Source organism: Stenella coeruleoalba (assembly GCF_951394435.1).
Source record: "Stenella coeruleoalba genome assembly, chromosome: 15".
Taxonomy (NCBI): domain Eukaryota; kingdom Metazoa; phylum Chordata; class Mammalia; order Artiodactyla; family Delphinidae; genus Stenella; species Stenella coeruleoalba.
In genome coordinates this window covers 6248252-6275794 of record NC_137161.1, presented here as the reverse complement: position 1 = coordinate 6275794, position 27543 = coordinate 6248252, and the positions used below count along the sequence as shown (strand labels likewise).

The 27543-nt window shown below is 47.1% G+C and overlaps 1 long non-coding RNA gene across 2 annotated transcripts; it reads left to right on the top strand.

Moving 5' to 3' along the window:
* The first annotated feature begins 9133 nt into the window (after positions 1–9133).
* LOC307198288 lies at positions 9134–26955 on the top strand. 2 transcript variants are annotated; one of them, XR_013831601.1, is made up of 4 exons: positions 9134–9340; positions 23239–23378; positions 24830–24996; positions 25586–26955. It is a non-coding gene; the product is annotated as an uncharacterized lncRNA (long non-coding RNA). The 2 variants fall into 2 exon arrangements; XR_013831602.1 differs by having other exon boundaries at positions 25549–26955.
* Positions 26956–27543: the final 588 nt, after the last annotated feature.

The window sequence follows — 27543 nt, the reverse complement described above, 5'->3', positions numbered from 1 at the left end:
CCAGTGGCCCAGCGGTTCAGGAGATTTGCAGAGCACAGGGGACTGAGAAAATAAGTAAATATACTGAGAATAATGGGATCCATGTGTCTTACTTTAAGGGAAAGGAGGTCCAAATATGGAAGGAAGGAATACTGGGATGAATCCTATGGAACTGAATTAGAATTGGAAGGATTAATATGAATGCATGGTGTTCCAATATAAATAAATATAGATGTATATCTGTGTACAAGCACACACACACACACACACACACACACACACTCCCTGTCTTTGTCCACCCCAATAGCAATGAGCACACCTAGCACCCAGATATTGGTTTCTAAATACTGCTCTGAACTAAAAGAAGCCAGGACTCCATGGAGAACTGGCTGGTTCTAGGGCCGAGGCAGGAAAAGAACAAGATGATCCTGAACTTTCTTTTTATGCTAAGGAATCGCTCAAAGACTGATGCAATCATATCAAAAGCCACTAAACCTGTCTTGAACCGACTCCCACTTCCAAACCTGGGACAACAAGAACTTCAAAATAAGTAATGACAGAAATGGATTAAAACCCACTGAATAAAATAGGAATCCTTGAGTTCACACTGACATAAATTTTAATTTATTTATTTTATTATTTACTTATTTTCGGCTGCATTGGGTCTTCATTGCAGGCTTCTCTCTAGTTTCGGAGAGCAGGGGCTACTGTTCGTTGTGGTACACAGGCTTCTCATTGCAGTGGCTTTTCTTGTTGCGAAGGACGGGCTCTAGGCGTGCGGGCCTCAGTAGCTGTGGCTTGCGGGCTCTAGAGCACAGGCTCAGTAGTTGGAGCACACGGGCTTAGTTGCTCTGCAGCACGTGGGATCTTCCCGGACCAGGGCTCAAACCCGTGTCCTCTGCGTTGGCAGGTGGATTCCCAACCACTGCTGCACCAGGGAAGCCCTGACATAAATTTTTAAATGAATAAATAAATGACGAAAACGGGAAGCTCTTCCTAACACTACAATGCAAACTAATTAAATGTAGAGAGAATGATGGAATTAGAATATTACTCTTTGGCAGTCATCATAGAAATAATTCAGACAAGATACATCTATGGATGCTAAAATTAGTGGGTGGAAGTAGAATAGGAATGGGAAATTAAGTATCTCCCCCTGAAATACTTATTAAATACAGAAGAAGAAAAATAACTTTACTGTGGAGGAGCTTGGCCAAAGCATCTTAATCAAGAGACCAGTGCTCACATCCTCCGTCACGGGACAAGTTGATATCACATGCTACCTGATAGGAGACAAGGAGAGGAACACAGCATCCCTACTGTGAAATTCCGGGCAGACATGTAACCAGAGTCTCATCATAGGAAACAGTGGATGAACTCAAATTGAGGGTCATTCCACAAAATACTTGTCCCATCATCTTCAAAGATGTTAAGGTCGGGCTTCCCTGGTGGCGCAGTGGTTGAGAGTCCGCCCGCCGATGCAGGGGACACGGGGTTCGTGCCCCGGTCCGGGAAGATCCCACATGCCGCGGAGCAGCTGGGCCCGTGAGCCATGGCCGCTTGGCCTGCGCGTCCGGAGCCTGTGCTCCGCAATGGGAGCGGCCACAACAGTGGGAGGCCCCCGTACCGCAAAAAAAAAAAAAAAAAAAAAGATGTTAAGGTCATGAGAGTTGAGGAAAGACTGAAGAAATTCTCCAAATGGAAAAGACGGAAGAGATAAGAGAACTGGGTGTGAAGTGTGATCGAGTTTGGATCCTTTTGATATAAAGGACAGTATTATTAGGATGATTGGCAAAACTCTGAACGAAAAGTATATGCAGGCTAAATCTAGCAAAAAAAGTGTAAAATCTTTATAAAGGAAGCATAAAACTTGACCAAAGGGCATAAACTTAGGCTTCAATCAGTGGGAAAATATCATGATTGTGTTGGCTTGGTAATGAGTTAATGTGCCTCGACTGGACTTCATTTCCCACAGTTCCCTTCCCCGTATGTTTATGGTTAGGACGGCCCTAGAGATTCTGGTTCCAGGCTCGGCAGAAAGCAGCAGCCTTATGTTTTTTACACTCATACAATTGGACCACAGTCACCAGGCTCTTCTGCAGCTCATGTACCTTGTCACTCACCTGCTGACATACCCCTGCCCTACTCAGCGTGGGGCCAGCTCCCTCTGCCTATGTTGGGCTCATGTTTGGGCTTCTGTGCTTACAGGTGCCCCTTGGACTCTGACTTCCCAGAAGCCAGGGACCTCTTTGATTTTCCTCCAGGTGTTCAGCAGCAGGGCCTCTGGTCTTGGGCAAAGACCCTCGCACACAGTGAGTGGGCTTTTAGGATTGTCAGTTGCATATTAACTGAGCACCCAGAGTTGGCTCCATCCTTGATGATTGTGTCAGGCACAGCTCTGAGTTCTGGCTCGCAGAGCCCCGAGCCCACGGATCTCCAATCCTAGGCTAGTGGTTCTCAAAGTGTGGTCCTTAGACCTGCAGTATCAGCACCACCAAATTCCTGCCCACCCCTCCCCCTCAAGAGCCACTGAATCAAAATCAGAAGCTGGGGGGGGGTTATGCCCAGCAATCCACCATTTAACAATCCCTCCAGGCGATTCTCATGCACATTGACAATTGAGAATAGCATTGAGAACACTTGAGTTCTAGAGTTTTGGAAGACTGCCAATAAGGGTAGTTGGGTTAATTCCCGGCAGGAAGAAGGAAGAGAGTTTTCTGAGGCCCACTATCATTCCCAAAGGGATCGTGCATTTCCAGTTGCCCACCTGGGGGGCTAGGCCCCACAGATGGTGCATTTAAGGCTCACGTCAGATTTTCCCATTTTAAATCTCTGCTTTCTTGATTTATTTTTATTTTTCCAAGTAGGACTTCATATGATTTATTGGATAACCATTTCTTCTTTCACTGATAGGAAAATGATACCCTTTATCGTATACCAAATCTACATGTATATTTAGGTGTTCCCTATTTGAATTTTCATTTTATTTTATTTTTTTTAATTTTTTTGCTTCTTTATTAGAGTATAATTGCTTTACAATGGTGTGTTAGTTTCTGCTTTCTAACAAAGTGAATCAGTTATACATATGTTCCCATATCTCTTCCCTCTTGCGTCTCCCTCCCTCCCACCCTCCCTAGCCCACCCCTGAATTTTTAAATGTTTCAGTCTATTGAATTTTTTATCTTTGAACTAGAATCATATTGTTTGTTTCAGAAAACAAATTGTTTTATTTTGTTTTCAGAAAAAATCTTTTTTTGGAATAATGCTAAAAATGAGTATCATTTCAAAAGTATTTGAACATGTCAATTAAATCTCAATAAAACTGGCAGAAAAAAAATTGTTTGACAACGTTGAAATAACAGCCAGTAATTTCCCACCCTTCCACCCTCTCAATCTCAGGCCCAGAGGCTAAGGTCTGGGTTAGGGTTCACAGCAGGATTAGCAAACAAGAACCCAGTGGAGAAGCCAGCATTTCAAAGACAGCAGCGTGCCCAGCCTGGGGACCAGACATGGGGATGTTTGCATCTTTCCCCCAAACTTCCGGTGGTCCTGACCCTCTTCTTGGGAGGGTGGAACTTCCGGCATTTGAAAGGGCACCTCCATCCTCCACCGGTCCCACCGTGGCTGGTGTGGCTCCAGAACAGACGCTGGCTGCGTTGCACGCACATCGCACATCACAGTGTCTGCCTCGGTGGTGCCTAGGAAGGTCACCAATCCCCATTTTAGAAAACAGTGTTAAGGGACTTCCCTGGTGGCTCAGTGGTTAAGAATCCACCTGCCAATGCGGGAGACAGGGGTTCGAGCCTTGGTCCAGGAAGATCCCACATGCCGCGGAGCAACTAAGCCCGTGCGCCACAACTACGGAGCCCATGTGCCACAACTACTGAAGCCCGTGCGCCTAGAGCCTGTGCTCCATAACAAGAGAAGCCACCGCCATGAGAAAACCCATGCACTGCAAGGAAGAGGTGCCCCCACTCGCCGCAACTAGAGAAAGTCCGCGCGCAACAATGAAGACCCAACGCAGCCATAAATAAATAAATAAAATTGAAAAAGAAAACAGTGTTGATACCTAGACTGAGCGAGAGGCACGTCCGGAGCCTGAGAAGAAACAGCGACCGTGGAGAAGGAAGGTCGGGCCCAAGGGGCCTCAGCTCCCTCAGGACCCCCTTCCTCCAGATCAGAGACAAACATGGCATGTATCCTTGGAAAGCGTTTTTTCAGGATGTACAACTGGTTGTGTGAATTAAGAAATGAAGTGTCGGAAGGATGTGTTATGTACCAATGGCAGACAGCAGTGGTGTAACTGAGGTTCACCTGGTTATCCCAGTAACTCACGCTTTCTAGTCTAGCCTGAGAAAACGAACAGGGAGCAGTTCCCCAGCTCCTCCATTTCTAACCTCACTGCTGAGATGTATTTATTAAGCACCTGCTCTGTGCCAGGCACTGCACTGGGCTCATTGCACAGTAGCTCTCCTTTTATCAGCACAGTAACTTTACAAGGCAGTTATCTGTATCATCCTTGTTTTTTTGTGTGTTTTTTTGTTGTTTTCTTTTTGCGGTACGTGGGCCTCTCACTGTTGTGGCTCCTCCCGTTGCGGAGCACAGGCTCCGGACGTGCAGGCTCAGCGGCCATGGCTCACGGGCCCAGCCGCTCTGCGGCATGTGGGATCTTCCCGGACCGGGGCTCGAACCCGTGTCCCCTGCATCGGCAGGCGGACTCTCAACCACTGCGCCACCAGGGAAGCCCTATCATCCTTGTTTTATAAATGGAAAGACTAAAGCTCAGAGGGTTACTTAGTAACTCAGCCAACATCACCCAGCCTGGAAGTGGCAGGGGAGGGATTCGAACCCAGGTAGTCTAGTTCCAGACTGTGTTCTAGCTCCTCTGCTGTTCTCTGCTGGCCAGTCTCACATAGTTTGTCTCTTGAATGTTTGGCGTATTTGTTTCTTATGGCTGCTGTAACAAATTACCATAAACTCAGGGACCTAAAACAGCGCCTATGTATTCTCTTACAGTTCTGGAAGGCAGGAGTCTAAAACGGACGCAGAGCTGCACCCCCTCTGGAGGCTTTAGGGGAAAATCCATTCTTTGCCATTTCCAGCTTCTAGAGGCAGCCTGCATCCCTTGGCTCAGGGCCCCTTCCTCCATCTTTAAAGCCATCACCCCAACCTCTGCCTCCATCATCACATCTCTTAACTTCTGACTCTCATCTCCTGTCTCCCTCTTATAAGAATCCTTGTGATGACGTTAGGTCCATCCCGACAATCCACGATGATTTCCCACCTCAAGACCCTTGATCACATCTGCAAAGCCCCTTCTGCCGTGTAAGGCGACATATTCACAGGTTCCGGGGATTTGGATGTGGGTATCTTTTGGAGGCCATTACTGTGCCTAGCACATTTGGTTACTTCCATTTTGTAGAATAACAGCAAAAAGCATTTTTAACGCCTTCCTAGACCTTAATCCCACTGGTTTAATTCCGCCAGAAAAACCTGCCGGTCGAGCAAAGCTGGGTTATTATACCTCCTGCAGTAAAGGAAAACACCACTTCAACAAAGTCTCAGATTAGGGAAATTAGGGAATGGTATTTATAGGGTTTTAGGGCCCTGGTTGGGCGATTTTAAAGCAGTTTTGCAAGTCAGCGAACTGGTTGGAATCAGGCCGTTTCTGACACAGCAGCTTTGGAATGGTGGGCCCAGGGAGGTGAAGTTTTGAAAGCAGAGCTGATGCATAATCTTATCTTCCAGAAGCAGATATTTCGTGGAACCGGCAGCAAGTGATTTTTACCTGATCTCAGTATTGCTTAACACGGGGATTATGTGAGTTTTAGTTCTCACTAATTACAATAGTAGTAGTTCCCATTTTTTGAAGCTCCTCCTACAGCCAGACAACTTGCGTACATTTTGGAAAGGACAACAACCCTAAAGGCAAGTATTTCAGCCTAATCTCAGGATAGCATAATAATCCCCCTCATGGATTCGGGAGTCAAAAAGTCCTGCATAAAAATCCTGCCTCTGCAGGAGAATAGTTTCTTCATCTGTAAAATCAGGATAACGCTTCCTGCTCTGAGGGTGAAGGCGAGTATGCAGTGCTCTGGCCGGTATACACGGTATACTCCGGTATACACAGGAGCAGGGGTCAAGCATCCTTGTTCGCCCACAGACCTGGGTCATGCCTGGTCTCCCAGCATCATTATTAAAAGTGTCCTTTTTTTTTTTTTTTTTTTTCTGCACTGTGCAGCTTGCAGGATCTTAATTCCCCGACCAGGAATCAAACCCAGGCCCCCTGCAGTGGAAGCTGAGTCCTAACCACTGGACCGCCAGGGAATTCCCTAAAAGTGTCCTGTAGATGAAAAATTATACAGGCACTGTTCAATACAGTGAAGCTATGGTTATTATTTCTACTCTGTAGGTGAAAGGGAGAGGCTCAGAGAGGTTAGGTGATCAGCTCAAGGCCACACTGCTGAGTGGGCAGAATTCGCCGCGTCAGAGGCGCACGGCTGGCCAAATGCTGCTCCTTCTGCCTGGAGTACTGCCCCCATCCTAAGCCCAACCCAATGCCACGCTTTGTGACTGTGTATTTGTGTGATGTCTTAATTAAATCCATCCCCCCCCCCCCAGTAGATCAGGAGCCCCATGGAAGCCAGATTGAGGTGAGTGTCATTAGTGACCGTACGGCAGTGCCTAGAACAGAGGGAGCGCAGTGGGTCCTCCACAGAGGTTTGTCATTTGCATGCAGGTGACCAGCCTGCTGCCTTGTGAGGATTCTGTAAGCAAGGCAGCTTTTCTCTTCCTGAGACCCAGGCTCAGCAGCCGCCCCAGAGTGCTGGGAAGGCCCATTACCCCAGCCGGAAGAATGCACTCAGTAGAGGACAAGACCTGTTCCCACTGTTAATCGGGGGCCTCCCTGTAGATACCGGAGAACTGGTGAATAACAGAGCTTTCACCATACTTCCACCTAAAACGGCTCTGATTACCATCCACCTTCCACAGCAGGGTAGACACAGGAAGTAGGAGAAACTGTGCCCATGCACTGGGCTCTCTTGAGTATGGTTTGTACACTAGGCTGACCCCATATGTCCCCAGTGAAAAGGATTGTTTTCCTGTAATTACTGTCCTTTGGGCTTGGCCCTCACAAAGACATCGCATGCAATTAGCTGGGATTTCTTGGCTCTGATAAAACAATGTATCCTCTTAATAGTAACAGATGTCAAGGAACGCTTGAGACATTGGTCTTCCCTGCAGGGGAGGAAATTAACATACATAGGTATAGGTACTTGTTTCGATTCAGGGAATATCTGATCATGGTATTAAAAGTTCCACCGCTGTAGAAGAGTTTTAACAAGACAAATCTGAGCTGGCCCCGTGACTCAGCAGTTTCAATTCCTGGGACCTCATCTTCAGAAACCAGCATCAGGATGCTCCTTTTATCTCTCTTTGTGACGACAGGAAAAACTGGAATAACCTAAGGGCCCATTAAGGGGGAAGAGGTTCAGCTTCAGCAGGGTGCTTCCATACAATGGAATGTCTCCCAGGTGCTTAAAATAATGAGGCAGAAGCCAAAGATGACATCAAGGGCTGTGGAGAGAACAAAGCCAGCGTTAAGTTATATGTGTGTGTGAATGGATACTCAGAGGAGAGCCTAGAAATGCAAATGAGTTCAGTCTGTTCCCCCTCCGGAATTTAAAAAAAAAAGAAAAGAAAAGATTGTATTCAGGTATTACTCGGGTCATTTAAAAAACACACACAGCATTAAAACGAACAAGAAAGTAGCAACTTTTAACGGTGGACCTTAGCCCAGCACAATTCCACTGCAGGTAAATGCTGGTGTTAACAGCTCAGCTGCTTCCTTGGTAAGGTTAGCCGGTTGTGGCAGAGCCTGGCGGCGGGAGTCCTAAATTAAAATTAAAATCTCACCCAGATCCCTCCCAAAAAAAGCTGAAAAATCAACCCCAGCCCCACTCTGCATCAGATGAAAAGTCTTAACTAGGTCAGGGGTTCCCATTCTTGGCATTGCTGACATTTGGGGCAAGAGACCTCTTGGTGGTGGGGAGAGGGGGTGGTGTCTTCTATATTGTAGGATGTTTAGCGGCATCCCTGGCCTCTACGCACTAGAAGCCTGCAGTAAACACCACTGCCCCCCAGCTGTGACCACCAAAAATGTCTCCAGACATTGCCCAATGTTCCCTGGGGGCGAAATCGCCCTCACCCCCGCCCCTGGCTGAGAGCCGCCTGACTAGGGTGATCTGTGTTCAGGTTTCCTTGAGATCTTTCTGATTGCCATCTCCTGAGCTGAGGGAATTACTAACATCGACCCCTTTGATTCTCAAAAACGCCCTGTCTGATAAAGTATGTAGTCACCCTGGCTCTGACCCTTCTCCCCACAAAAATGCACCTATGTTTGTGACATCATCCTCCTGACGTTTGGGCCCCAGTCCCCTTGGGGAATAAAGAAATTAATACGTACTGTAACTAACACTTACTGTGAGCCTCAGTCAGAAGCATCTTTAGATTGCCACCTCACTCTTATTTCAGGGTCCACTTGTATTTTTCAACTTTGCCTTAAGGCCAAAGTAAAATTGGGAAGCCGTGAGGAATGGACAAAGCACTGTAAGGTATTCGAATGAAGTTCCTTTGAGGATTTCAGCCAGTTCTAGGTTTTTACACTTTAAATTTTTTTTTTTTTTTTTTGAGATCTCAGCACTGCTAGAGGGTGAGGGTTCCTCTTGCAATTCTATGAATACAGAGTGATTGGTTGTGTCAGGCACAGAAGTAATCCCTAGGGGTACAGCAGTGGACCAAGGACAGGCCCCCCACGTCCTGGGGCTCTTATGCTGGAGTCAGGGCGTGGGGTGTTGATATTGACCAACAGGCAATAAATAAGAAAACTGACAAATGAACAAAACACTGCAAATTGTGATAATTCAATACCCCTCGGGAGGTTCCCCTGGCCCTCCCACCTGCCTTATTCTCTTCCCTGGTGCTCGGCATCTCCGGACCTTCTCTATAGTTGACTCATTAGTTTATTAGGTCCTTTCAGTGGAACGGAAGCCCCAGGAGGACAGGGTTTTTGGTCTGTTTTGTTCCCTGCTCTATCCTTAATGCCCAGAATAATGCTGGGCATGTCGTACATGCTCCTTGAATAGTTATGAAATGAAAGATGGGGAAGAGAAAACTCCGGGCAGAGCTGGGAATCACAGGGTGGAGGGACGTCGTGGACCCAGGTGACGGGGGTGGGGTGGGGGAGGCCAGTTTGAGAAGATGACGCGTCTGACTCAACCCTGGTCCGAGAGGGGACCAGTTAGTCAGGGCTTCTCACGGGCCGATGCTGCGGAACCGTACATGCTGAACACACCACAAAGTGAGTCCCCTTTTTTCTTCTTTTGGCTGCATTGGGTCTTCGTTGCTGCACATGGGCTTTCTCTGGTTGTGGTGAGTGGGGGCTACTCTTCATTGTGGTGACTTCTCTTGTTGTGGACCACGGGCTGTAGGCGTTCGGGCTCAGTAGTTGCAGCACGTGGGCTCAGTACTTGTGGCACATGGGCTCAGTAGTTGTGGCGCACTGGCTTTGTTGCTCCGTGGCATGTGGGATCTTCCTGGACCAGGATTCGAACTCGTGTCCCCTGCACTGGCAGGCGGATTCTTAACCACTGAGCCACCAGGGTAGTCCCGTGAGTCCCTACCCCAAGAGGTTGAGCATGTTTCCATTTTAGATGTGTGGAAACTGAGGCACAAGAGGTGAGGGAACTTGCTAGTGGGGGATGAAGATGGGACCCCAGGCCTCCCTCCCTGCACGGACCCGGGCAGCGTGTGGGCCCGATGGCCTGGTCCAGGCTCTCAGCCTCCTGCTGGCTCTGACGCTGACCACGCCCCTGGCCTGACAGAGCAGAGCCTGGGAAGGCAGAGGTGAGGCACTCAGATAGGCAGACACAGCCGGCTGGGAGTCCTCATCTCCAGTGGAAGGGTCACGGCCACCCAGAAGCTCCGCTGACTTGTTGGCACCCCAGGCTGGGCACAGCTGGTCACCTCTGACTCCCTAATCCCGCTGGGAGCTCTAATCCAGACCTCTGGGAGGTGGAATTAGACAGGGAGTGGGAAATTGTACCCTTTATCTGTTGTTTCAAATTCATTTACCATAAACATATATCCTTTCTTTTTTTAAAAAATATTTATTAATTTATTTGGCTGCTTCGGGTCTTAGTTGCGGCACATAGGATCCTTGTTGTGGCATGTGGGACCTTTCCCTGTGACACGCGGGCTCACTAGTTGTAGCGCTCAGGCTTAGTTGCCCTGCTGCATGTGGGATCTTAGTTCCCCGACCAGGGATTGAACCTGTGTCCCCTGCAATGGAAGGCAGATTCTTAACCACTGGACCACTAGGGAAGTCCCATGTATCTTTTCTTTTATAATACTGATGATTCCAGTCTTTAACCAAAAAGTAAAATAATCTAGTACTAGAAAAGCAGACAACTCAGTAGGAGTTTGAGAAATGGCAAAAGGTATCAGTTCCCATTAGCAGAGAAAGAATTGATTATTCAAAAAATATTAATCAGACTTAAAAAAATGATGCGTCATTTTTTAGTCCCAAAGAAGGACAGATATAGCCAAGAAGATGTATAAGGTGAAGTCATAGTAAAAAGTAGTAGAAAGAAAAGAGAAACGATGACTGGAACACCAGGCTATGAAGAAAAAGGTGGACACATTTTACTATGTAAGAATTTCACATGTGAACTATTTCAAGCATGAAGCAAGAAGAGGGGATAATAAATACCATGGCTTCCTGCTCGGCTCCTGCCTCACAGAGGACAGCAGAGCGCATTGAAACCCCGGGTCGTCTTCCATAGCCACCCCACATGTGAACTGTCCCGAATTTGTAAGAGATGTTTTTTCCTCCCCTCCGGCCTCAGTAGTGGCTGACAGTGACGTCCATTCAGCGCCAGCCTGTGTTAAGCTCCCCCACGTAGGTCACTTTATTTACTGGTCAAACGTGATGACATTGGGCACCTTGGTGCTGCCCGTGTGACAGATGAAATGACCGAGGCCAAGGTGCCAATCTGGAGGGTCCTTATGAAGAGGCAGCCCTGGCTACTCACTCGTTAATAATCTGCCTTAAACACTTGTGTTTGGGTTGATCTTCCATAATTTTTTACCTCAGAGATTCGGGGAGAGTGGGTGCTGGCCTACATCCTGTCCTCCGTTGCATGCACTCCCCAGGTGGGTGCCTGGATTGACCGTGGGCAACCTCAAGGCAGGGAAGAGCCCTCCTGCTGGGAATTAGCCCATTTACCTGAACTGGGGACCAGGTTTGTGCTGCCTTTTACCCAATACTTTTTTTTTTTTTTGGCCGCGCAGAGCAGGGACCTTAGTTCCCCAACCAGAGATTGAACCCGGGCCTCCTGCCGTGGATGTGCGGAGTCCTAACCACTAGACCACTGGGAAATCCCCATTACCCGATACTCTTGAACTGAACATTGATCGGCTCAGATTCCTTTTAGCACAAGGCCTGGAACGTGGAGGTTCTTACTGAAATAAGGAAGAGAAGGAGACGGTCTCTGTACTCAGGGAGGCCAGAGTCTGGTGTGGAGATCCACAAGGAAAGAATCACAGAGGAGCCCCTCCCCCCGAGAGGGTGGGAGCTCCCCTGTGACTGAACATCCTGGGTGCAGAGGGCAAGGGTGGGCTGCGGTGGGAGGGGGCAGGGGGCAGAGCTGAGTCTTGTGCTAAGGCCATTTCTGTTGGGCCTTTTTGTCCTTGCTTGTGTGTTCGGTCTTATTTTTTTTAATATTTATTTATTTATTATTATTTATTTGGCTGTGCCAGGTCTTAGTTGCATCATGCGGGATCTTGAGTTGTGGCATGGCATGTGGGGTCTTTTTACTTGCAGCATGCGAGATCATTTTTCTTTGTTTTGTTTTGTTTTTAGTTGCGGCATGCGTACTCAGTTGTGGCATGCATGTGGGATCTAGTTCCCTGACCAGGGATTGAACCTGGGCCCCCTGCATTGGGAGTGAGGAGTCTTAACCACTGCACCATCAGGGAAGTCCCTGTTTGGTCTTTTTTTTTTTTTTTTTTTTTTTGCAGTACGCGGGCCTCTCACTGCTGTGGCCTCTCCCGTTGCAGAGCACAGGCTCCGGACGCGCAGGCTCAGCGGCCATGGCTTACGGGCCCAGCCGCTCCGCGGCATGTGGGATCTTCCCGGACCGGGGCACGAACCCACGTCCCCTGCATCGGCAGGCGGACTCTCAACCACTGCGCCACCAGGGAAGCCCTGGTCTTATTTTTAATAAAATAACTTTTTCTTCCAGTTTTATTGAGATGCAATTGACATACAGCCCTGTGTAAGTTTCAGGCCTACAGCATCATGATTTGACTTACATCCATCATGAAATGGTTTACCATGAGAAGTCTAGTTACCATCTGTCACCATACAAAGAGGTTCCATTATTAATGACTATCTTCCCCCCATGCTGTGTAGCATCCCCAGGACTCATTTATTTTGTAACTGGAAGTTTTTAATCTCTTAAATAAAAACCAAAAGAATTGGGTTTTAATTATAAAAGTAAGACACGCCCATGATCCAAATAAGTCAATGTACAAGACCACACAAAGACAGAAAACAAAAAGTAGACACTTTCATGCCCGTGTCACTCACCTCCCGATTTTATTTCCTATGATTTTGTAAATTTTCAAGTATTTGATTCGCAGTTAATTTGCAAAACAGATGATCACATGCCATGCTTATGCCCATGCCTGGGGCGAGCCCCCTTTGGAAAGCTGTGGTCTAATGTTCCATCACGGCTCTAGAAAGCGCCTCAGAAATATACCTTGCAGTTGTCCCCCTGCCCCACACACCATCCAGCATCAAATAAAAATTCACGCATTGCGTTGGCCTTAGTCTCTGTAACCTAGAACAGTCTCCCATCCAGCACCTCCCACGCCTGGCTAGGGACCCTTACAATGGGCTACACTGCGCTTGTCTCGTTGGTCCCTGGTGGTGTCTTTAACTCAGTCCCTCTCTTTTCTGTAAACTGGAAGTTGGGTTTAATTAGATTCAGGCTAAACTTTTTTGTCAAGCATTCTTCATAGGTGGGGTTGACAGAGATAGCAAATAAAAATATAGGCTGCCCTACATTTCAATTTCAGGTAAACAAGGAATACTTTTTTTAGTGTAAGCTATGCACCATGCTCGCTCTCTCTCTCTCTCTCTCTCTCTCTCTCCCTCTCTCTCTCTCTCTCTCTCTCCCTCTCTCTCTCTCTCTCTCTATATATATATATATATATTTTTTTTTGGCTGCATTGGGTCTTCGTTGCTGCACGCAGGCTTTCTCTAGTTGCGGTGAGCGGGGGCTACTCTTCGTTGCGGTGCGCGGGCTTCTCGTTGCGGTGGCTTCTCTTGTTGCAGAGCACAGGCTCCAGGCGTGCGTGCCTCAGTAGTTGTGGCTCGCGGGCTCTAGAGCACAAGCTTAGTAGTTGTGGCGCACGGACTCAGTTGCTCAGCGGCATGTGGGATCTTCCCGGACCAGGGCTTGAACCCGTGTCCCCTGCATTGGCAGGCGGATTCTGAACCACTGCACCACCAGGAAGTCCCCCCATGCAATATTTGTAGAATCACTTATACTTCGAAAAAGATATTTGTTGTTTATCTGCAATTCAAAATTAACTGGGCGTCCTGTATTTTATCTGGCAAACCTGTTAAAATCACGATGCCACTGTATGCTCTGTAGGGCCTCTCTGGGTACCACGGTTACTGACGGCGATGTGGTCACCAGGTTACAATGGTGACTTTCAGACCTCTTGACTACTTGGAATTGACCATGTCAGGTGTGGCACCTTGGTACTCCCCATTTGACAGATGAAGTGACCGAGGCTGAGGTGCCGGTCTGGAGAATCCTTTTGGCCCTGGGAACGGACCTCCCGGGGTGTCTCTGGCTGCTTTCAATTCTCCTCTCTCCACCCTGCACATATGTGGAGCTCCACCAATGTCCAGGTTTTTGCTGACTTTCCCGGGGTACACGTGGAGGGTTAGCAGAAAGATCACAGACTCTGGAAACTGACAGGTCTGCTTTCTATTCTGACACTGATGTCTCCCGGCAGGGTGGACTTGGAAAAGCTAAACGGTCTCTCTGAGCCCCATCTGTCCACTTTACAGATGAGGAAGCCAATGTCTGAGCCATTGGGTTGCTTTGAAGATGAAAACAGAATTCATTCAATAAATATTTTTAGGCTCCTTGATTATATCCGTGGATGCAGAAAAGACATTCGATAAAATTCCATACAATTTCAAGTTTAAGCAAACCAACAACCTTTTTTCTATAAGAGCAGTTGAGCCTGATAAAGGGTATCCACCACAGATCTAGAGAAAACACTCTGCAGCTGGGGGGCTGCAGAGTGCAGCCTGTGGGATCTCAGTTCCCCGACCAGGGATGGAACCTGTGCCCCCTGCAGCGGAAGCACAGAGTGCTGACCACTGGACCTCCAGGGAATTCTTAATGGTGAAAATGTTTCAGTAAAGTTAGGAATCAGACACAACCTTCTCTGTTACTGCTTGTATTCAACGCTGCACCAGAGGTCCTGGCAGCGTCCTTTCTGTGCTCTTGCACACTGATTTATGCAGATCACGGGTATATCTTTTTAAAAATAATTAAAAAACAATCATTTTATTAAAAATACAGCCAAACACACAAGCAAAGGCCTAAAAGTCCAAGAGAAATGGCCTTAGTACAAGCCTTAGCTCTCCTTACTCCCCAGTTGCAAGCCAACCCACCCCTGCTGAGAAAAAAAGAAAAAAGAAGGAAGAGATTATAAGGATTCAAAGGAAAGAAACAAAAATGTCATTATTCAACGATAACATGACTATATCAAAAATCCAAGAGAGGGCTTCCCTCGTGGCTCAGTGATTAAGAATCCGCCTGCCAATGCAGGGGACACGGGTTCGAGCCCTGGTCAGGGAGGATCCCACATGCTGCAGAGTAACTAAGCCCCTGCACCACAACTACTGAGCCTGTGCTCTAGATCATGTGTGCCACAACTACTGAAGCCCGTGTGCCTAGAGTCTGTGCTCCACAACAAGAGAAGCCACTGCAGTGAGAAGCCCGCGCACCGCAATGAAGAGTAGCCCCCGCTCACCACAACTAGAGAAAGCCCACATGCAGCAACGAAGACCCAATGCAGCCAATAAATAAATAAATAAATTAATTAAAAAAACAATCCAAGAGATTCAACAAACCATTACAAGTAAAAGAGATGCATAACATTACTGGAAAAATGATTAATATTTTAAAAATCTATACACAAGGAAATAAGAACTAGACACATAGTTAAAAATAATGATATAACAAAAAATGATAGAGCAACAAAAATAGTTAGGAATAAATCTAATAAAAGGCATGTAAAGGGCTTCCCTGGTGGTGCAGTGGTTGAGAGTCCGCCTGCCAATGCAGGGGACACGGGTTCGTGCCCCGGTCCTGGAAGATCCCACATGCCGCGGAGCAGCTGGGCCCGTGAGCCATGGCCGCTGAGCCTGCGCATCCGGAGCCTGTGCTCCGCAATGGGAGAGGCCACAACAGTGAGAGGCCCACGTACTGCAAAAAACAATCAAAAAAAGGCATGTAAAAAGTTTTGGAGAAATTTATAATACTTTGCTAAAAAACTCAAAGGAAGTTTTACATAAAGATCAGTTTTCCTCAAAATAACTTCCAAATTCAAGGGAAGCCAATAAAAATACGTTAGTGAATTGGCCCCAAAACTTGGCAAGGGTGATTTTAAATGCATAAGTTCTTTATGGATTTTAGACTCTAGAGTCTGGATTTTAGCCTTTGGAATTTTGTTACTTTGTAAAAGATCAAAGAAGAGTCAAGGCAATTTTGCAAAATAAAACAAGAAAGAACATATCTTAAAAGATTTTAAACTTCCTCTAAAGCTAAGTGGGAAGTACAACAGGTGGTATCAGACTAATGTACTAGAATAGAACTCAGAGAAGACCCACACTTCTGTGGGAACATGTATGTGACAGGGGTGAATGGACAGCTTGGTAGAGAGGAAATGGATTCGTTGGCAAACCGTTCTGTGTAACTGGCTATTATAAAAAGATAAATTAGATTCCTGTTATTAGATCATTCACTAAATAAATTTCAGATGGATTAAAGAACTAAATATGAAAATGAGGCACCGAAAACTTTTAGAAGAAAACAGAAAATATCATGATATTAGGGTAAGGAAGGATTCTTAATCAAGATAAAAACAACAAAACTATAAATAGAATGTTGACACACTCAATTGCATTAAACAGGGTTTCTTTTTTTTTAATTAATTAGTTACTTTATTCTGTTTTTGGCTGCGTTGGGTCTTCATTGCTGCGTGCGGGCTTCTCATTGCGGTGGCTTCTCTTGTTGCGGAGCACGGGCTCTGGGCGTGCGGGCTTTAGTAGTTGTGGCACGCGGGCTCTAGAGTGCAGGCTCAGTAGTTGTGGCGCACGGGCTTAGTTGCTCCACGGCATGTGGGATCTTCCTGGGCCAGGGCTCAAACCCATGTCCCCTGCATCGGCAGGCGGATTCTTAACCACTGCGCCACCAGGGAAGTCCCTAAGCAGGGTTTGTTATGGCAAAAAACCAAGATACTTGATATGAAAAGTCCATAGTATGTGCAGTGCTTCAGAATACAGGATATAAATCCTAGAAAACAAAGAGAAAAAAGTCAAGCAAAAGCAGCAGAGGGCTTCCCTGGTGGCGCAGTGTTTAAGAATCCACCTCCTAATGCAGGGGACACTGGTTCGAGTCCTGGTCCGGGAAGATCCCACATGCCGTGGAGCAACTAAGCCGGTGCGCCGCAGCTACTGAGCCTGTCCTCTAGAGCCCGCGAGCCACAACTACTGAGTCCACATGCCACAACTACTGAAGCCCGCGCGCCTAGAGCCCATGCTCCGCAATAAGAGAAACCACTGCAAGGAGAAGCCCACGCACCACAACGAAGAGTAGCCCCCGCTCACCGCAGCTAGAGAAAGCCTTGCGCAGCAACAAAGACCCAACACAACCAAAAGTAAATTAAATAAATAAATTAAAAAAAAAGCAGCAGAAAGTAGAAAAACAGGCAAAAGATGCGAACAGGCAATTCATAGAAAAGAAAACCCAGATGAGTGGGCCATTTGTTTTGCAAATTAACAAAATATTTCAAAATTTAAAAACAATATGTGAAACTTAGGAGGAGAATGGCTAGGGGAATAGAGAAATTAATCTTTATTTTGTGCCCTTCCTCCTATTCTTGTTTTCTAAGCCATGCATATACCTCGTTTATTTTTTTATATGTCTCATTTTAATCATTAAAAACTACTTATTTTAGTATGCATAAGTGTAAATATATTAGCACTGGCATTTCAGAGCAGAGGGAATTGTAAGTCTACGGTCTCCCACTGGATATGGAGTTCCATATCCAACCCCACTTCCTGTTCCCTACACCCCAGTTGGACTCAGTGAAGGTCAAGGTCCCGCTGTCAGAGCTGGGCTCCCGAGTGGGCTTCTTTGCTTACAGGCCTCCCCACTGGACCCGACCTCCAGGGGCCCCATGCAAAGACCCAAGCACAGGGTGGACGTTTAGGAAATGTCTGTTTAAGGGATCATTAGCAATACTTATTGAGCACCTACTGCTGGCTCATCTCATGAGGACTGACTTAATAAGAGCCTGTGAGGCTCACACACAGCTGAGCCAAGTCTAAAAGCAAGAGGCCGGGGGATCTCACATTCCAGACAGAGGTTTGCAACCTTGACCTTACATCAGCATCTCCAGGGAGATCCCTGAGACCCACGCCGGTTTCTGATTCAGGAGTTCTAGGGTGGGACCCAATAATTTGCATTTCTAATGTTTTCTCAGGTCATGCAGATGCTGCCTGTGGGGGAACCAGGCTTTGAGAACCACTGTTCTAGAGTTTAGGAAGTTGATCAATTAGGGTAAATGGACTAAATAGCAGCAGGAGAGGGGAAGGACCATTCCGGAGGCACAGCCTGCATTTCGGCTCTTTCCTGGGCTGCAGCTGCCCACTGTCATGCCCACAGGGGATCTGCATTTTCAATTGCTCCCTGGGGAGCCAGCACTGCTGAGGACAGTGTTTGGGCCAGCATCCATTTCAGGGGTTTGTTTCCCTCTTCCTGTGAGTTCTCCAGAGTCCCTCTGCCTAGACCTTGGCCTCAGTTACCGCATCTGTTAAATGGGGATAAACTGAACTCCCAGCATGATCGGGTTGAGGCAAGAATTAAGGGTAACGCCATAGGGAATGGAGCCCAGAGCTGGGCACTGAACACTCAACCATTGTCAGCTACCGTTGCAGTTTTGCATTTTCCTGTAACAGAGCTACCTACCTGTGCCAACACAGATGGAGCTCCAAGATATATCCTTGAGGGGAAAAATGCAGGTTGCAGAAGGATACAGAGTTTTATTCCCGTATATGATTCATGGAGCCCTATATGGCAAATAAAAGAATAAAAGCCAGCAAAGAAGGAAATACACCAACTTCTTTTCGCCTGGGTGATAACTTGCTCTATTGTTTTCCTTCCTACACTGGGAGGGGAGCACACAGGGCGTTATGCTTACATTTTTTAATATCTAAAATACTTCATTTGAAATTTTTAGGTAGTAAATTTCATCAATGTTTTTTCTTTACGTCTTGGTGTTTTGTTTTGTTTTGTTGCGGTACACGGGCCTCTCACTGTTGTGGCCTCTCCCGTCGCGGAGCACAGGCTCCGGACGCGCAGGCTCAGCGGCCACGGCTCACAGGCCCAGCTGCTCCACGGCATGTGGGATCTTCCTGGACGGGGGCACGAACCTGTGTCCGCTGCATCGGCAGGCGGACTCTCAGCCACTGCGCCGCCAGGGAAGCCCTATGTCTTGGTGTTTTAAGTCACATCCATGAGTAAACTTTTTCTTACATCTTTAACGCTTTATACATTTAACTCTTTGCTTTAATAAGTGTACTCTTTTTTGGAATAAGGAGTTAAGTTTTTCCCCAAAATCCTTCTCCTTAATGTCATTTATTGAATAATAGGTTCTTTCTCCACTGGTGTGAAATGATACCTTTTACCATTTACCAAAGCCCCATATATATGTGGGTAGGGTATTAAGTGACTTATTCAGTTCCATTAACTTTTCTGATTGTCCTTGTACCAATACCAGATCATTTAAGAAAAAACTAAATTGGCATTTTTGTTAATAGAGCACATGTTCATGGTAAACGATGTCGGCACAACACACGAAGAGGGTAGTTTCCCACCATCCCCAATCCCACCTCCCAGCGATAAAGGTCTGGGTTAGGGTTCATGGCAAGATTAGGGACGAGAGCCCAGACGGGGTGCCAGCGATTCAAAGGCAGCCATTCCCAGCCCCTTAACAGCAGGCAGGGTGGGAGTTCCACTCATTTGCTAAGATTCTCGGGGGTCCTCATTCATTAGCTGGAAATGGTGCACCTTTGGGGCTAGCAACAGGATCAGCTGTGACTGTTATTTCTTTAACCGATGACGAAAATGAAGTCCTAAGCCATTAACTGTCTTGTCCAAATTCATGCTGCCAGTTGGTAGGTGAACATTTTCAGGTTAGAGCTGCATAGTAGGACACGTACTATTCCTTTTGCCTGGACCATCTCTCCTCCAGCACGCTTTCACACTTTGTAATTCTGTATATTGGATTGAGGCCAGAAGCCCACGGGGGCAGACACAGGTCTGTTGGGTTCACTGCTGTCTGCCCAACGCCTGCAATCCTGGGAGATGCCGGAGACGCGTAGTAGGTGGTCAGTGGATATTTGCTGATTGACAGGGTAATGCTTAGCCTACTGCCTGGAGCCTAGGAAAGGCTTAAGACATGCTAATAATTACGGGCTAGAGGGCATTTGTCTACAGACAGGCACGGTCTCCAAGTGGCTGGTACAGATGTTCTCAGGCTGCTCAGAATGCCAGCAGCACGGGGCGCATTTCATAACGGACAAGCCTGTTTCTACCACTCATCTGCGCAGGTGCAACAGTGCTGTTTCTCTGAGTGATACTGAGCCTGTGAGTAACAGAGCCTGCATCATTTTGGTTGCTTTTATCTAAACTTTGGTCCCAAGCCACCTTTCACAGTCAGCTGGACCCAGGAAGTGGAGAGAAATCATGGTCACCCACCGGGCTTTCTCCGACATAGTTCTTGTGCCAAGGCTGTTTGGTTCTCATGCTGGACATCCAGGCTCACGGGACTTCCCTTAATCACCGCACTTATGGGGAGGGGGTGCCTCCCAGATTCACTGCCCTCTGATAAGATGAAAGTTCTAGATTCTTCTAAAATATTTTCTGTTACTAGAATAACAAACCCTTCCGGTCTTGGTCATCCTCCAGACATCCTCTACCCCAGGAGAAAAAGTATTGGTTGTATGTATTGAATAATTTGAATTCCACAGAGTGGACTCTTCTGCAGGTATTTTACAAAATGAAACGTATTGATAGATAATAATGCAGAAGCATGGCCAAGAATATTGCTGGGTGGTACATTTGTGTAAAATAGCAAATAGGGCTTCCCTGGCGGCACAGTGGTTAAGAATCCACCTGCCAATGCAGGGGACACGGGTTCGAGCCCTGGTCTGGGAAGATCCCACATGCTGCGGAGCAACTAAGCCCGTGTACCACAACTACTGAGCCTGTGCTCTAGAGCCCACGAGCCACAACTACTGAGCCCTCACACCTAGAGCCCGTGCTCCGCAGCAAGAGAAACCACCGCAATGAGAAGCCCACCGCAACGAAGAGTAGCCCCCGCTTGCCGCCAACTAGAGAAAGCCCACGTGCAGCAACGAAGACCCAACGCAGCCAATAAATAAATAAATAGCAAAGAATAAGATCTTTATAAAAGCTGTTTGCAGAGATATATACTTCAGTAGATAGAAAAAGGACTCCAAGAATTTATCAGTCATCTGGGGGTTAAACTCAGGAAGAAGGTTTACTTCTAGGAGAAAGCCAGGGAGATGGACATTTATATGTTCTGTAGCTGTACAGGTATACATATTTCATGAATGTTTTATAACCAAAATATATTCATGCATTAGTGGGTAATTTAAAAAAAAAATACATTGAAACAAACAAAAAAACCCAACAGAAAGTTATAAAGTGGGAATAATGCAAATCCCTGTCCCACCCAGTCACCTACCCTCCACCCTCCCAGGTGGCCACCACAAACAGCAGTTCTTTAGATCTGTAATCGTTCCTTTTGTGAGTAAATATTTGTGTTCAGAGAAAATGTTAATAGCCGTGAAGTTGGATGGTTATGCCTTGGGTGCGGCCCCAGGAGGAGAAAGGAATTAAACCACACCTCCCACAAAAAGGAAAAAAAAAAAGAAAAGAAGGAAAGAAGCCATAAATGGAACACTTCTTTCTGAATGTGATCTCCTGTGCGTGTTACGGAGAGACAGCTGTCAACCTCCGTCTTTTAAATAATAATGATGTTAATTAGAATCATACTGGCAGCCATTGTGTGCTGGACCCTGTTTCAACTGCAGCTAAACTGCCTTCTCTTGAAAATGGAGCTCACATCTTATTTCCTATTTTTTTTTTTTTTTTTTTTTTTGCGGTACACGGGCCTCTCACTGTCGTGGCCTCTCCCGTTGCGGAGCACAGGCTCCGGAGGCGCAGGCTCCGCGGCCATGGCTCACGGGCCCAGCCGCTCCGCGGCATGTGGGATCTTCCCGGACCGGGGCATGAACCCACGTCCCCCTGCATCGGCAGGCGGACTCTCAAACCACTGCGACACCAGGGAAGCCCTTATTTCCATTTTCTTTGTTATTATTATAGAACGTTTTCAAACCCATCCAAAAGTAGAGAGAACTGTACAGCGACCCACCCTTCACCCGGACTCATCACTGTTTCAGTCACCACCACTTTCTGCCCCTTGCTTTTCGTCCATCTCTCTCCTCCACTCCCCCCATGAATATTTTAAAACGAACCCAGACTTTGTATCATTTCACCCAGAAGTACTTCAGTGTGTCTCTAACAGATAAAGACTTTCTGCCTGTTTGTTGTTATTCTAACCACGTAACCCCAACATGGTTATTACTCCCGATAGAAGTTAATAGTAATTTCTTGCCATCTACTAACCAGTCGCTCTTCAATGTTGTGTTTGTTAGTCTGGCCAGAGGAAGACCTGAACAGTTTTGAGAAATTGCCCAACACCATAAGGCATTTAAACAAAAATAGTAAGTGGTATCCCTGAATGAGGGCCACCACATCCCCGGGATCTTGTTAGAAATGGAAAAATCCCAAACCCAGACCCATGCATTGATAAACCAAACCGCCAGTTTAAGGAAAACCATGGGTGATTAAAGTCTCTTTACTGCATAGCAGGTAGTGGCCAGCCCACTCTGGATTAATCCACTTTTTCCCTGAGATCTGGATCTTGCTTGGCTAGAAGAGATGTCTCCTTCAAGTCTTAATACCCAAAGTAAGAGCCCGGCATGCCGCAGGCATCAACCAGGTTCTTGGGGACAGAGAGGTCCCCACTGTTCCGAAGCTCTCACGCTAGTGGAAGAGACGGACAGCAAATTTATAATTAAATAAAATAATTGCAAGTTGTGATTGCTCCTATATCAGCTGGATGAGGTCTCTTCTGACATCCTGTTTGTTTGTTTTATTTTTATTGAAGTATAGTTGATTTACAATGTTGTGTTAATTTCTGCTGTACAGCAAAGTGACTCAGTTACACATATATGTACATTCTTTTTTATGTTCTTTTCCATTATGACACCCTGTTTAAATTGCACTGGCTCCTAAGGCCTTGTCCCACCAGCCCAGCTCCCCGCCCTCCTCGCTCCTTCTGCTTCACTTTGCCCAGTTGTCCTCACCTCCAGATGTTGGGCCTGGATCTTTCCTATTTATGTGTTCATTGCTTTTCTCTTTGGCTAGGGTGTGAGGTGTAGGATAAATATTTGCTGAATGAAAGTCTACTAAAAGTTTTTGAACAATGAAGGAAAGCACTTATGAGTGATCAATAAGAGTCAGCTATTCTTTTTTATTTATTTTTTTGCTGTACGCGGGCCTCTCACTGCCGTGGCCTCTTCCATTGCGGAGCACAGGCTCCGGACGTGCAGGCTCAGCGGCCATGGCTCACGGGCCCAGCCGCTCAGCGGCATGTGGGTCTTCCCGGACCGGGGCACGAACCCGTGTCCCCTGCATCGGCAGGCGGACTCTCAACCACTGCACCACCAGGGAAGCCCAAGAGTCAGCTATTCTTTTAAAAATAAATCTATTTCATTCCTACCCACAGAAGAGTTCCTATGAGGAAGGAGGCTGATACAAACAGCAACTACAGAAAATGACTTGCCCTGGACCCTGCAGTGGGTGCATGCCTCCACCGCATGCTGTGTCCTTCGGAAGAAATCCAGGAAGCCTGAGGCCAGAGCGCAGGTGAGTCACTGAGGACTCTATGCCCTTGTGGCCGTCCTCCAGGTCCCCCGTCTGGATTTGTATTTTTTTCACCCGAGGGCTCTGCATCAAGAGGCTGGTGTTTTATTGTCCCTCCTAGACATAAAAGGGACCTAATCTCAGCCTCATCAGTATAAAGATCTCAGGTGTCTCAAGATGTGTCTGTACATTCAGAGTAATTCTAAAATTCAAGCGAGAGTTTTGGGGGGAGGAGGGAAGAGCGTAGGGTTGAGGCTGGAGCAAAGCAAATACTGATAGATTCTGAAGCGCTCATGGAGGATGAGGGCAGTGAGGCAGGTGTAGAAACAAGGCTGAGAGCTTCCGCGCTCCGTCTTGGAACCGGGGTAGGAACAGAGTGTTTAACACGCAGAACAGCAACAGCCGCACCCACGCCTGGAAGGGAATCTAGGAAATGACAAAGGCGGCACTTCAAATGGAAGGGATTTAAAAATAAATGCTAATGGATATGTTTTTGTTTGTTTGTTTGTCTTTTATATTTTTTTGGCCACACCGTGAGACTTGTGGGATCTCAGTTCCCTGACCAGGGCTCGAACCCGCGCCCCTTGCATTGGAACCTGGGAATCTTAACCACTGGACCGCCAGGGACGTCTGCTAATGGACATGTTTATCCATTTGCAAACGGTAGCACGAGTCTTCCCCCTTCAACCTCAAACACACACAAATATACACACTACCAATTCCATATGGGTTCAAAACCCAAACCTAACACACAAATTCAGGGAGAATCCTTGAAACAAGACAGGTAAAAAGATAGTGTGATGGAAATGGGAGCAAATAGCATGGAATACAAGTGGTCAGTCATTATGGGAAAAGTTGGTCACCACCGTTTTGACCCTCAGATTGTGCAGAAGCTAAAATATGAGACAGAGGGCTTCCCCGGTGGTGCAGTGGTTGAGAGTCCCCCTGCCAATGCAGGGGACACGGGTTCGTGCCCCGGTCCGGGAAGATCCCACATGCCGCAGAGCGGCTGGGCCCGTGAGCCATGGCCGCTGAGCCTGCGTGTCTGGAGCCTGTGCTCCGCAACGGGAGAGGCCACAACAGTGAGAGGCCCACGTACCGCAAAAAAAAAAAAAAAAAAATGAGACAGAGCTCCAGGTAATAATGCAGAAGAATAGCCAAGAATATTGCTACATGGAAAATTCATGTCAAACAGCAGAGATTAAGATCTCCTTTGTAAGTTGTGTGCAGAATAAGGGCTTAAACAAACAGAAAAAGGATGCAAAGGACACTTCCCAAAGTTCTTAATCATGGTTACTTGGGAGAAGCTAGGGCGTTCATTCTCATTCTAATGTACAAACGTGACCTTGTGAGGACGTGGGCCTTCTCGACACGATGGGGTGTGTAATCGGTTGCCGCATTTTAGAAACTAAATGTAGCATTAGTTACAAACTCTTCTTGCATTTCCCCTACAGAATGTACCTGTATGATTCTGCAAATCCCACACATCCTATGGGCAGTTGCTCCATTACATTCTACAGCACAGAAGAGTCTCCCAATTCCTCATGGCAGCCAGGCCTTAAACAGCCTGTGGGTGGCTTTTGTTTGGGCCATGGGCTCTTTGAAAAGATGACTCAGTCAGGTAAGTGGTTTGGCACCTGGTGTCAAACGTCTCACACTTGAGCACACAGGACCTGCCCGGCCTGGAAGGGCAAGTCTTGAACCTCTGTGGGCCTGGGGTCCCTCCTGTGTGCGGTGGAGTCACCTCCACAGGTGCAGGTCCCACCCTTCTAAGACACCACACCCCATCACTTCCTACCCCTGCCTTTCCTTCTAATACCTGACCCATCTTAGTTATGAGGTTCGTGGTGGTCCCCATGGTAAGATCTGGGGAGCAGGACTTGGCTGCTTTCCTTCCCCACCATCCCCCCAGCCTGACCTGGTACCTGGAGGTACTCATAGTACATCTGCTGCAGGGACGTGGGACCCCCCTCATCCACCACCCAGGCAACCTCAGAAGAGCACCTTATTTACAAAACACCCGCTGGTAGGACAACGCTCAGTGGAGCTCTGGAGATAACAGGAGGAATGTCTGTGAAGACTGAACGATGGAACTCCTAACCCCACCTTAGCTCCCAACCTGTGCTGCCCCAGGGCCTTGCCCTCACTCCCCTTGCCTCTGCTTCCCCTAAAGGTCTGCTGTCTGACCTTCTGGCGCCTCTCGATTTCAGCATCGCCTCCTCTGGGAACCTGCTTCACCTCCAGCACAGGCCAGGCTGCCTTATACCCACAGCACCCCTGTCTCTCCGTGGTGTCGCCGCCTCTGTAAAGGTTGGGTTAGCTGTGTGGTCGTTTGCCGAGATTTTGTCTCCCACCAGCGATGCGAGGCCCCAAAGAAAGGGGTTGGAGCCTCTTTTGTTGTCTGTGAGCTGCCCAGCACGGGGCCTGGAACACTGTCGGCGCTCCATAAGTATTTGTGGAATGAAAGATGGACAAGAGACAACTCCCGACAGAGATAGGGAATCGCAGGGTGGAGGGACATCGTGGAGCCGGGTGACAGGGGAGAGGCCGGTTTGTGAAGGTGACGCGTCTGACTCAGCCCCGGTCCAGGAGGGGAACAGTTAGTCAGGCCTTCGCAGGTGCCGATGCCCCAGAAACACAAGGACACTGAACACACCACAGAGCGACCTTTTAAGGTCAAGGCTACCACTTCAGACACTCCCCACGGGCTTTGCAGATACTGCTTTTCTCTTCTCTGTCTCCAAACCCCAAGAGGTTGTGAACGCGTGGCCCATAGCACCCGGAGGTTTCTGCTCTCATGGGTGCAGCTCTGCCCTCTCTCCCTCCCTCCGCTGGTGTCTGTTTTAAGACCTTGGTGGAATTTAGCACCCAAACTCCCTGGGCTCCATCACCGTTAGGGCTCTGTCAATTCCCAGTGCTTAGAAATTAACACTGTATCCCACCCGTCCCCCACCCAAACCCCATCCATGGGGAAAACTTTTGGGGTGTCAGGCCAGTGGAGATTTGATTTGATTTATTTATTTTGCATATTTACTTCCAGTTTTATTTTTTTTTATTATTATTTTTTTTTTGCGATACGTGGGCCTCTCACTGCTGTGGCCTCTCCCATTGCAGAGCACAGGCTCCAGACGCGCAGGCTCAGCGGCTCACAGGCCCAGCCGCTCTGTGGCATGTGGGATCCTCCCGGACTGGGGCATGAACCCATGTCCCCTACATCGGCCGGCGGACTCTCAACCACTGCGCCACCAGGGGAGCCCCAGTTTTATTTTTTAATGAAAATTACTTAAAAACTTATACATGCTCATTATAAGGAATATAGACACTATAGCAAATACAACAATAAATGTTTTAAAAGCTCCCCAAATCCTACTATCTAAAAATTATTACTGCTAACATTAGGAAAATATTATTAGATACATTTTTCTTTGCATTTACAGAGAGGAGGATGGACGAACAGGTGAAAAATGATATCTCAGTATAATTTTAATTTGTATTTCTCTTATTAGGAGAGAAGTACAGAATCCTCTCATATGTTTAAAAGTCATCTATACTTCAATACCTGTGTTTTATTTATATTTCTTGCCCAATTTTCTATTGGGGTTGTTGACTTCTTATTTATTTGTAGTAGATCTTTTTATACTACATAAAAGATCTTTATATAAGGTAAATTAGCTCTTTGTTATGGATTCATTTAATAATGTGCTGGATTTAACTTTTAGTGAGTGGATTCATTTTTTTAAATATTTATTGCAGCATAGTTGCTTTACAATGTTTGCGTTAAGTTTCTACTGTACAGCAAAGTGAATCAGCATATATCCCCTCTTTTTTGGATTTCCTTCCCATTTAGGTCATCACAGAGCATTGAGTAGAGTTCCCTGTGCTGCACAGTAGGTTCTCATTAGTCATCTATTTTATACATAGTATCAATAGTGTACCTACGTCAATCCCAATCTCCCAATTCATCCCACCACCCTTCCTCCCTAGAAGATTTTAAAAGTTCCCTGAAGGATACAGGATGGCTATAGGGTCCCGGATGTGTGGTGGATGCTCTGCAGTATTGGGTTTTAACACTGATGGCTGCCACCATCAGCCCGGCACTGGAAGGCTGACCCCAATTCCCCCTGCCCACTCCCTTCTCCCACCACTACCAGCCTTCTGAGAGGTGCAG